This window comes from Mauremys mutica, unplaced genomic scaffold (assembly GCF_020497125.1).
Source record: "Mauremys mutica isolate MM-2020 ecotype Southern unplaced genomic scaffold, ASM2049712v1 000266F_np12_obj, whole genome shotgun sequence".
In the NCBI taxonomy this organism is placed as follows: domain Eukaryota; kingdom Metazoa; phylum Chordata; order Testudines; family Geoemydidae; genus Mauremys; species Mauremys mutica.
The window spans coordinates 749,085-761,166 of NW_025422895.1; positions in this window are offsets into that span (position 1 = coordinate 749,085).

Here is a 12,082-nt window from a genome sequence, read left to right on the forward strand (position 1 = left end):
GCAGGTATTTGGATTTGCATCTGTTTTGTGGATTTGCATCTGTCTTTGTAGTGCTTGTATCTCTCTGTAGAGGCCCGTCGGGGCAGACTGCTGAGCGGGCAGCGGTGCCCTGAGTAGCGGGCGGAGCTAGGCTGAGGAGGGGCCTATAAAAGCTGCCGCCCAGCCAGGCAGCGGCACAGGAGCCAGCTAACAGGGGAGTTTGCGTGCGACAGTTCCCATTGGAGGAGCAGGTATTTGGATTTGCATCTGTCTTTGTAGTGCTTGTACCTCTCTCTAGAGGCCCGTCGGGGCAGACTGCTGAGCGGGCAGCGGCGCCCTGAGTAGGGGGCGGAGCTAGGCTGAGGAGGGGCTTATAAATCGGCCCCCAAGCCAGGCAGCGGCACAGGAGCCAGGAAACAGAGCGGTGAACAGGGGAGTTTGGGTGGGAGTGTTCCCATTGTAGGAGCAGGTATTTGGATTCGAATCTGTCTTTGTGCATTTGCATCTGTCTTTGTAGTGCTTGTACCTCTCTCTAGAGGCCCGTCGGTGCAGACTGCTGAGCGGGCAGCGGCGCCCTGAGTAGGGGGCGGAGCTAGGCTGAGGAGGGGCCTATAAAAGCAGCCGCCCAGCCAGGCAGTGGCACAGGAGCCAGCAAACAGGGCTGCGAACAGGGGAGTTTGCGAGGGAGAGTTCCCATTGGAGGAGCAGGTATTTGGGTTTGCATCTGTCTTTGTATATTTGTATCTGTCATTGTAGTGCTTCTATCTCTCTGTAGAGGCCCGTCGGGGCAGACTGCTGAGCGGGCAGCGGTGCACTTAGTAGGGAGCTAGGCTGAGGAGGGGCCTATAAAAGGGGTCGCCCAGCCAGGCAGCGGCACAGGAGCCAGGGAACAGGAGAGTTTGCGTGGGAGAGTTACCATTGGAGGAGCAGGTGTCTGGATTTGCATCTGTCTTTGTGGATTTGTATCTGTCTTTGTAGTGCTTGTATCTCTCTGTAGAGGCCCGTCGGTGCAGACTGCTGAGCGGGCAGCGGCGCCCTGACTAGGGGGCGAAGCTAGGCTGAGGAGGGGCCTATAAAAGCGGCCGCCCAGCCAGGCAGCGGCACAGGAGCCAGCGAGCAGCGGCACAGGAGCCAGCGAACATGGGTGTTTGCATGGGAGAGTTCCCATTGGAGGAGCTAGCATTTGGATTTGCATCTGTCTTTGTGGATTTGCATCTGTCTTTGTAGTGCTTGTATCTCTCTGTAGTGGCCCGTCGGGGCAGACTGCTGAGCGGGCAGCGGCGCCCTGAGTAGGGGGCGGAGGTAGGATGAGGAGGGGCCTATAAAAGCGGCCGCCCAGCCATGCAGCCACACAGGTGCGAGCAGCTGCACAAGAGCCAGCGAACAGGGGAGTTTGCGTGGGAGAGTTACAATTGTAGGAGCAGGTATTTGGATTTGCATGTGTCTTTGTGGATTTGCATCTGTCTTTGTAGTGCTTCTATCTCTCTGCAGAGGCCCGTCGGCGCAGACTGCTGAGCAGGCAGCGGCGCCCTGAGTAGGGGGCGGAGAAAGGCTGAGAAGGGGCCTATAAAAGCAGCCGCTCTGCCTGGCAGATGCACAGGAGCCAGCGAGCAGCGGTACAGGAGCCTGCGAACAGGGGACTTTGCGTGGGAGAGTTCCCATTGGAGGAGCAGGTATTTGGATTTGCATCTTTTTTGTGGATTTGCATCTGTCTTTGTAGTGCTTCTATCTCTCTGTAGAGGCCCGTCGGGGCAGACTGCTGAGCGGGCAGCGGCGCCCTGAGTTGGGGGCCGAGCTAGGCTGAGGAGGGGCCTATAGGCTGAGCGGGAGTTTGCGTGGAGAGTTCCCATTGGAGCAGCAGGTATTTGGATTTGCATCTGTCTTTGTGTATTTTCATCTCTCTTTGTAGTGCTTGTATCTCTCTGTAGAGGCCCGTCGGGGCAGACATCTGAGCGAGCAGTGGCGCCCTGAGTAGGGGGCGGAGATAGGCTGAGGAGGGCCTATAAAAGCGGCCGCCCAGCCAGGCAGCGGCACAGGAGCCAGCAAACAGGGCAGCGAACAGGGGAGTTTGCGACGGAGAGTTCCCATTGGAGGAACAGGTATTTGGATTTGCACCTGTCTTTGTGGATTTGCATTTGTATTTGTAGTGCTTGTATCTCTCTGTAGAGGCACGTCCTGGCAGTCTGCTGAGCGGGCAGCGGCGCCCTGAGTAGGGGGCGGAGATCGGCTGAGGAGGGCATATAAAAGCGGCCGCCCAGCCAGGCAGCGGCACAGGAGCCAGCAAACAGGGCAGCGAACCGGGGAGTTTGTGACGGAGAATTCCCATTGGAGGAACAGGTATTTCGATTTGCACCTGTCTTTGTGGATTTGCATTTGTATTTGTAGTGCTTGTAACTCTCTGTAGAGGCCCGTCGGGGCAGACTGCTGAGCGGGCAGCGGCGCCCTGAGTAGGGGGCGGAGCTAGGGTGAGGAGGGGCCTATAAAAGCGGCCGCCCAGCCAGGCAGCTGTACAGGAGACAGCAAACAGGGGAGTTTGCGTGGGAGAGTTCCCATTGGAGGAGCAGGTATTTGGATTTGCATGTCTGTCTTTGTAGTGCTTGTATCTCTCTGTAGACGCCCGTCGGGGCACACTGCTGAGCGGGCAGCGGCGCCCTGAGTAGGGGGCGGAGCTATACTGAGGAGGGGCCTATAAAAGCGGCCGCCCAGCCAGGCAGCAGTACAGCTGCGAGCAGCGAACAGGGCGGCGAACAGGGGAGTTTGCGTGGGAGAGTTCCCATTGGAGGATCAGGTATTAGGATTTGCATCTGTTTTGTGGATTTGCATCTGTCTTTGTAGTGCTTGTATCTCTCTGTAGAGGCCCGTCGGGGCAGACTGCTGAGCGGGCAGTGGCGCCTTGTGTAGGGGGCGGAGCTAGGCTGAGGAGGGGCCTATAAAAGCGGTCGCCCAGCCAGACAGCGGCACAGGAGCCAGCGAACAGGGGAGTTTGCGTCGGAGAGTTTCCATTGGAGGAGCAGGTATTTGGATTTGCATCTCTGTCTTTGTAGTGCTAGTATCTTTCTTTAGACGCCGTCGGGGCAGACTGCTGAGCGGGCAGTAGCGCCCTGAGTAGGTGGCGGAGCTAGGCTGAGGAGGGGCCTATAAAAGCGGCTGCCCAGCCTGGTAGCGTCACAGGAGCCATCAAGCAGGGGCACAGGAGCCAGCGAACAGGGGAGTTTGCGTGGGAGTGTTCCCATTGGAGGAGCAGATAATGGATTTGCATCTCTGTCTTTGTAGTGCTTGTATCTCTCTGTAGAGGCCCGTCGGGGCAGACTGCTGAGCGGGCAGCGGCGCCCGGAGCAGGAGGCGGAGCTAGGCTGAGAAGGGGCCTATAAAAGCGGCCGCTCTGTTTGGCAGATGCACAGGAGCCAGCGAGCAGCGGCACAGGAGCCAGTGAACAGGGGACTTTGCATGGGAGAGTTCCCATTGGAGGAGCAGGTATTTGGATTGGCATCTTTTTGTGGATTTGCATCTGTCTTTGTAGTGCTTGTATCTCTCTGTAGAGGCCCGTCGGGGCAGACTGCTGAGCGGGTTGCGGCGCACTGAGTAGGGGGCGGAGCTAGGCTGAGGAGGGGCCTATAAAAGCTGCAGCCCAGCCAGGCAGCGGCACAGGAGCCAGCGAGCAGAGGCACAGGAACCAGCGAACAGGGGCATTTGCGTGGGAGAGTTCCCATTGGAGGAGCAGGTATTTGGATTTGCATCTTTCTTTGTGGATTTGCGTCTATCTTTCAAGTGCTTGTATCTCTCTGTAGAGGCCCATCGGGGCAGACTGCTGAGCGGGCAGCGGCGCCCTGTGTAGGGAGCGGAGATAAGCTGAGGAGGGCATATAAAAGCGGCCGCCCAGCCAGGCAGCGGCACAGGAGCCAGCAAACAGGGCAGCAAACAGGGGAGTTTGCGACGGAGAGTTCCCATTGGAGGAACAGGTATTTGGATTTGCATCTGTCTTTGTGGATTTGCATCTGTCTTAGTAGTGCTTGTACCTCTCTGTAGAGGCCCGTCGGGGCAGACTGCTGAGCGGGCAGCGGCGCCCTGAGTAGGGGGCTGAGATAGGCTGAGGAGGGCCTATAAAAGCGGCCGCCCAGCCAGGCAGCGGCACAGGAGACAGCAAACTGGGCGGCGAACAGGGGAGTTTGCGTGGGAGAGTTCCCATTTCATGAGCAGGTATTTGGATTGCATCTGTCTTTGTGTATTTCCATCTTTCTTTGTAGTGCTTGTATCTCTCTGTAGAGGCCCATCCGGGCAGACTGCTGAGCGGGCAGCGGCGCCCTGAGTAGGGGGCGGAGATAAGCTGAGGAGGGCATATAAAAGCGGCCGCCCAGCCAGGCAGCGGCACAGGAGCCAGCAAACAGGGCAGCGAACAGGGGAGTTTGCGACGGAGAGTTCCCATTGGAGGAACAGGTATTTGGATTTGCACCTGTCTTTGTGGATTTGCATTTGTATTTGTAGTGCTTGTATCTCTCTGTAGAGGCACGTCCTGGCAGTCTGCTGAGCGGGCAGCGGCGCCCTGAGTAGGGGGCGGAGATCGGCTGAGGAGGGCATATAAAAGCGGCCGCCCAGCCAGGCAGCGGCACAGGAGCCAGCAAACAGGGCAGCGAACCGGGGAGTTTGTGACGGAGAATTCCCATTGGAGGAACAGGTATTTCGATTTGCACCTGTCTTTGTGGATTTGCATTTGTATTTGTAGTGCTTGTAACTCTCTGTAGAGGCCCGTCGGGGCAGACTGCTGAGCGGGCAGCGGCGCCCTGAGTAGGGGGCGGAGCTAGGGTGAGGAGGGGCCTATAAAAGCGGCCGCCCAGCCAGGCAGCTGTACAGGAGACAGCAAACAGGGGAGTTTGCGTGGAGAGTTCCCATTGGAGCAGCAGGTATTTGGATTTGCATCTGTCTTTGTAGTGCTTCTATCTCTCTGTAGAGGCCCGACGGGGCAGACTGCTGAGCGGGCATGGGCGCCCTGAGTAGGGGGCAGAGCTAGGCTGAGGAGGGGCCTATAAAAGTGGCCGCCCAGCCAGGCAGCGGCACAGGAGCCAGCGAGCAGCGGCACAGGAACCAGCGAACAGGGGCATTTGCGTGGGAGAGTTCCCATTGGAGGAGCAGCTATTTGGATTTGCATCTTTCTTTGTGGATTTGCGTCTATCTTTCCAGTGCTTGTATCTCTCTGTAGAGGCCCATCGGGGCAGACTGATGAGCGGGCAGCGGCACCCTGAGTAGGGAGCGGAGATAAGCTGAGGAGGGCATATAAAAGCAGCCGCCCAGCCAGGCAGCGGCACAGGAGCCAGCAAACAGGGCAGCGAACAGGGGAGTTTGCGACGGAGAGTTCCCATTGGAGGAACAGGTATTTGGATTTGCACCTGTCTTTGTGGATTTGCATCTGTCTTTGTAGTGCTTGTATCTCTCTGTAGAGGCCCGTCGGCGCAGACTGCTGAGCGGGCAGCGGAGCCCTGAGTAGGGGGCGGAGCTAGGCTGAGGAGGGGCCTATAAAAGCGGCCACCCATTCAGGCAGCAGCACAGGAGCCAGAGAACACGGGCGTTTGCGTGGGAGAGTTCCCATTGGAGGAGCAGGTATTTGGATTTGCATCTGTCTTTGTGGATTTGCATCTGTCTTTGTAGTGCTTGTATCTCTCTGTAGAGGCCCGTCGGCGCAGACTGCTGAGCAGGCAGCGGCGCCCTGAGTAGGGGGCGGAGAAAGGTTGAGAAGGGGCCTATAAAAGCAGCCGCCCTGCCTGGCAGATGCACAGGAGCCATCGAGCAGCGGCACAGGAGCCAGTGAACAAGGGACTTTGCATGGGAGAGTTCCCATTGGAGGAGCAGGTATTTGGATTTGCATATTTTTTGTGGATTTGCATCTCTCTTTGTAGTGCTTGTATCTCTCTGTAGAGGCCCGTCGGGGCAGACTGCTGAGCGGGCTGCGGCGCCCTGAGTAGGGGGCGGAGCTAGGCTGAGGAGGGGCCTATAAAAGCGGCAGCCCAGCCAGGCGTAGGCACAGGAGCCAGCGAGCAGTGGCAGAGAAGCCAGCGAACGGGGGCGTTTGCGTGGGAGAGTTCCCATTGGAGGAGCAGGTATTTGCATTTGCATCTGTCTTTGTGGATTTGCATCTGTCTTTGTAGTGCTTCTATCTTTCTGTAGAGGCCCGTCGGCGCAGACTGCTGAGCAGGCAGCGGCGCCCTGAGTAGGGGGCGGAGAAAGGTTGAGAAGGGGCATATAAAAGCAGCCGCCCTGCCTGGCAGATGCACAGGAGCCAGCGAGCAGGGGGGTTTGCGTGGGAGAGTTCCCATTGGAGGAGCAGGTATTCGGACTTGCATCTCTATCTTGGTAGGCTGAGGAGGGCATATAAAAGCGTCCGCCCAGCCAGGCAGCGGCACAGGAGCCAGCAAACAGGACAGCGAACAGGGGAGTTTGCGACGGAGAGTTCCCATTGGAGGAACAGGTATTTGGATTTGCACCTGTCTTTGTGGATTTGCATTTGTATTTGTAGTGCTTGTATCACTCTGTAGAGGCCCGTCCGGGCAGTCTGCTGAGCGGGCAGCAGCGCCCTGAGTAGGGGGCGGAGATAGGCTGAGGAGGGCATATAAAAGCGGCCGCCCAGCCAGGCAGCGGCACAGGAGCCAGCAAACAGGGCAGCGAACAGGGGAGTTTGCGACGGAGAGTTCCCATTTGAGGAACAGGTATTTGGATTTGCATCTGTCTTTGTGGATTTGCATCTGTCTTAGCAGTGCTTGTATCTCTCTGTAGAGGCCCGTCGGGGCAGACTGCTGAGCGGGCAGCGGCGCCCTGAGTAGGGGGCAGAGATAGGCTGAGGAGGGCCTATAAAAGCGGCCGCCCAGCCAGGCAGCGGCACAGGAGCCAGCAAACTGGGCGGCGAACAGGGGAGTTTGCGTGGGAGAGTTCCCATTTCAGGAGCAGGTATTTGGATTGCATCTGTCTTTGTGTATTTCCATCTTTCTTTGTAGTGCTTGTATCTCTCTGTAGAGGCCCGTCGGGGCAGACTGCTGAGCGGGCAGCGGCGCCCTGAGTAGAGGGCGGAGCTAGGGTGAGGAGGGGCCTATAAAAGCGGCCGCCCAGCCAGGCAGCTGTACAGGAGCCAGCAAACAGGGGAGTTTGCGTGGAGAGTTCCCATTGGAGCAGCAGGTATTTGGATTTGCATCTGTCTTTCTGTATTTTCATCTGTCTTTGTAGTGCTTGTATCTCTCTGTAGAGGCCCGTCGGGGCAGACTGCTTAGCGGGCAGTGGCGCCCTGAGTAGGGGGCGGAGATAGGCTGAGGGGGGCCTATAAAAGCGGCCGCCCAGCCAGGCAGCGGCACAGGAGCCAGCGAACAGGGGAGTTTGCGTGGGAGAGTTCCCACTGGAGGAGCAGGTATTTGGATTTGCATCTTTCTTTGCGGATTTGCATCTGTCTTTGTAGTGCTTGTATATCTCAGTAGAGTCCCTCGTCGCAGACTGCTGAGCGGGCAGCGGCGCCCTGAGTAGGGGGCGGAGCTAGGCTGAGGAGGGGCCTATAAAAGTGGCTGCCCAGCCAGGGAGCGGCACAGGAGCCAGTGAGCAGGGGGGTTTGCGTGGGAGAGTTCCCATTGGTGGAGCAGGTATTCGGACTTGCATCTCTGTCTTGGTAGTGCTTGTATCTCTCTGTAGAGGCCCGTCGGGGCAGATTGCTGAGCGGGTAGGGGCTCCCTGATTAGGGAGCGGAGCTAGGCTGAGGAGGGGCCTATAAAAGTGGCTGCCCAGCCAGGCAGCTGCACAGGAGCCAGTGAACAGGGTGGTGAACAGGGGGGTTTGCGTGGGAGAGTTCCCATTGGTGGAGCAGGTATTCGGACTTGCATCTCTGTCTTGGTAGTGCTTGTATCTCTCTGTAGAGGCCCGTCGGGGCAGATTGCTGAGCGGGTAGGGGCTCCCTGAGTAGGGGGCGGAGCTAGGCTGAGGAGGGGCCTATAAAAGCGGCCGCCCAGCCAGGCGGCGGCACAGGAGCCAGCGAGCAGTGGCACCTAAGCCAGCGAACAGGGGCGTTTGCGTGGGAGAGTTCCCATTGGAGGAGCAGGTATTTGGATTTGCATCTGTCTTTGTGGATTTCCATTGTCTTTGTAGTGCTTGTATCTCTCTGTAGAGGCCCATCGGGGCAGACTGCTGAGCGGGCAGCGGCGCCCTGAGTAGGGGGCGGAGCTACGCTGAGGAGGGGCCTATAAAAGCGGCCGCCCAGCCAGGCAGCGGCACAGGAGCCAGAGAACAAGGGAGTTTGTGCGGGAGAGTTCCATTGGAGGAGCAGGTATTTGGTTTTGCATCTGTCTTTTTGGATTTTCATCTGTCTTTTAGTGCTTGTTTCTCTCTATAGAGGCCCGTCAGGGCAGACTGCTGAGCGGGCAGCGACGCCCTGAGTAGGGGGCGGAGCTAGGCTAAGGAAGGGCGTATAAAAGCGGCCGCCCAGCTAGGCAGCGGCACAGGAGCCAGAGAGCAGCGGCACAGGAGCCAGCGAACAGGGGAGTTTTCGTGGGAGTGTTCCCATGGGAGGAGCAGGTATATGGATTTGCATCTGTCTTTGTGGATGGCATCTGTCTTTGTAGTGCTTGTATCTCTCTGTAGAGGCCCGTCGGGGCAGACTGCTGAGCCGGCTGCGGCACCCTGAGTAGGGGGCGGAGCTATGCTGAGGAGGGGCCTATAAAAGCGGCAGCCCAGCCAGGCAGCGGCACAGCTGTGAGCAGCGGTACAGGAGCCTGCGAACAGGGGACTTTGCGTGGGAGAGTTCCCATTGGAGGAGCATGTATTTGGATTTGCATCATTTTTGTGGATTTGCGTCCATCTTTCCAGTGCTTGTATCTCTCTGTAGAGGCCCGTCGGGGCAGACTGCTGAGCGTGCAGCGGTGCCCTGAGTAGGGGGCGGAGATAGGCTGAGGAGGGCATATAAAAGCGGCCGCCCAGCCAGGCAGTGGCACAGGAGCCAGCAAACAGGGCAGCGAACAGGGGAGTTTGTGACGGAGAGTTCCCATTGGAGGAACAGGTATTTGGATTTGCACCTGTCTTTGTGGATTTGCATTTGTATTTGTAGTGCTTGTATCTCTCTGTAGAGGCCCGTCCGGGCAGTCTGCTGAGCGGGCAGCGGCGCCCTGAGTAGGGGGCGGAGATAGGCTGAGGAGGGCCTATAAAAGCGGCCGCCCAGCCAGACAGCGGCACAGGAGCCAGCAAACTGGGCGGCGAACAGGGGAGTTTGTGTGGGAGAGTTCCCATTTCAGGATCAGGTATTTGGATTGCATCTGTCTTTGTGTATTTGCATCTTTCTTTGTAGTGCTTGTATCCGTCTGTAGAGGCCCGTCGGGGCAGACTGCTGAGCGGGCAGCGGCGCCCTGAGTAGGGGGCGGAGCTAGGCTGAGGAGGGGCCTATAAAAGCGGCCGCCCAGCCAGGGAGCGGCACAGGAGCCAGCGAACAGGGGAGTTTGTGTGGGAGAGTTCCCATTGCAGGAGCAGGTATTTGGATTTGCATCTGTCTTTGTGGATTTGCATCTGTCTTTGTAGTACTTGTATCTCTCTGTAAAGGCCCGTCGGGGCAGTTTGCTGAGCGGGCAGCGGCGCCCTGAGTAGGGGGCGGAGCTAGGCTGAGGAGGGGCCTATAAAAGCGGCCGCCCAGCCAGGCAGCGGCACAGCAGCCACCGAGCAGCGGCACAGGAGCCAGCGAACAGGGGAGTTTGCGTGGGAGAGTTCCCACTGGAGGAGAAGGTATTTGGATTTGCATCTGTCTTTGCGGATTTGCATCTGTCTTTGTAGTGCTTGTATCTCTCAGTAGAGGCCCGTCGGGGCAGACTGCTGAGCGGGCAGCGGCGCCCTGAGTAGGGGGCGGAACTACGCTGAGGAGGGGCCTATAAAAGCGGCCGCCCAGCCAGGCAGCGGCACAGGAGCCAGAGAACAAGGGAGTTTGTGCGGGAGAGTTCCATTGGAGGAGCAGGTATTTGGTTTTGCATCTGTCTTTTTGGATTTTCATCTGTCTTTTAGTGCTTGTTTATCTCTATAGAGGCCCGTCAGGGCAGACTGCTGAGCGGGCAGCGACGCCCTGAGTAGGGGGCGGAGCTAGGCTAAGGAAGGGCGTATAAAAGCGGCCGCCCAGCTAGGCAGCGGCACAGGAGCCAGAGAGCAGCGGCACAGGAGCCAGCGAACAGGGGAGTTTGCGTGGGAGTGTTCCCATGGGAGGAGCAGGTATATGGATTTGCATCTGTCTTTGTGGATGGTATCTGTCTTTGTAGTGCTTGTATCTCTCTGTAGAGGCCCGTCGGGGCAGACTGCTGATCCGGCTGCGGCACCCTGAGTAGGGGGCGGAGCTATGCTGAGGAGGGGCCTATAAAAGCGGCAGCCCAGCCAGGCAGCGGCACAGCTGTGAGCAGCGGTACAGGAGCCTGCGAACAGGGGACTTTGCGTGGGAGAGTTCCCATTGGAGGAGCATGTATTTGGATTTGCATCATTTTTGTGGATTTGCGTCCATCTTTCCAGTGCTTGTATCTCTCTGTAGAGGCCCGTCGGGGCAGACTGCTGAGCGTGCAGCGGTGCCCTGAGTAGGGGGCGGAGATAGGCTGAGGAGGGCATATAAAAGCGGCCGCCCAGCCAGGCAGTGGCACAGGAGCCAGCAAACAGGGCAGCGAACAGGGGAGTTTGTGACGGAGAGTTCCCATTGGAGGAACAGGTATTTGGATTTGCACCTGTCTTTGTGGATTTGCATTTGTATTTGTAGTGCTTGTATCTCTCTGTAGAGGCCCGTCCGGGCAGTCTGCTGAGCGGGCAGCGGCGCCCTGAGTAGGGGGCGGAGATAGGCTGAGGAGGGCCTATAAAAGCGGCCGCCCAGCCAGACAGCGGCACAGGAGCCAGCAAACTGGGCGGCGAACAGGGGAGTTTGTGTGGGAGAGTTCCCATTGCAGGAGCAGGTATTTGGATTTGCATCTGTCTTTGTGGATTTGCATCTGTCTTTGTAGTACTTGTATCTCTCTGTAAAGGCCCGTCGGGGCAGTTTGCTGAGCGGGCAGCGGCGCCCTGAGTAGGGGGCGGAGCTAGGCTGAGGAGGGGCCTATAAAAGCGGCCGCCCAGCCAGGCAGCGGCACAGCAGCCACCGAGCAGCGGCACAGGAGCCAGCGAACAGGGGAGTTTGCGTGGGAGAGTTCCCACTGGAGGAGAAGGTATTTGGATTTGCATCTGTCTTTGCGGATTTGCATCTGTCTTTGTAGTGCTTGTATCTCTCAGTAGAGTCCCTCGTCGCAGACTGCTGAGCGGGCAGCGGCGCCCTGAGTAGGGAGCGGAGCTAGGCTGAGGAGGGGCCTATAAAAGTGGCTGCCCAGCCAGGGAGCGGCACAGGAGCCAGCGAGCATGGGGGTTTGCGTGGGAGAGTTCCCATTGGAGGAGCAGGTATTTGGACTTGCATCTCTGTCTTGTTAGTGCTTGTATCTCTCTGTAGATGCCCGTCGGGGCAGATTACTGAGCGGGTAGGGGCTCCCTGAGTAGGGGCGGAGCTAGGCTGAGGAGGGGCCTATAAAAGCGGCTGCCCAGCCAGGCAGCGGCACAGGAGCCAGCGAGAAGCGGCACAGGAGTCAGTGAGCAGGGGACTTTGCATGAGCGAGTTCCCATTGGAGGAGCAGGTATTTGGATTTGCATCTGTCTTTGTGGATTTGCATCTGTCTTTGTAGTGCTTGTATCTCTCTGTAGAGGCCCGTCGGGGCAGACTGCTGAGCGGACTGCGGCGCCTGGGTAGTGGGCGGAGTTATTCTGAGGAGAGGCCTATAAAAGCGGCCGCCCAGCCAGGCAGCGGCGCAGGAGCCAGCGAGCAGCGGCACAAGGGCCAGCGAACAGGGGAGTTTGCGTGGGAGAGTTCCCACTGGAGGAGCATTATTTGGATTTGCATCTGTCTTTGTGGATTTGCATCTGACTTTGTAGTGCTTGTATCTCTCTGTAGAGACCCGTCGGGGCAGACTGCTGAGCCGGCTGCGGTGCCCTACGTAGAGGGCGGTCTAAGCTTAGGAGGGGCTTATAAAAGCGGCCGCCCAGCCAGGCAGCGGCACAGGAGCCAGCGAGCAGCGGCACAGGAGGAAACGAACAGAGGAGTTTGCGTGAGAGA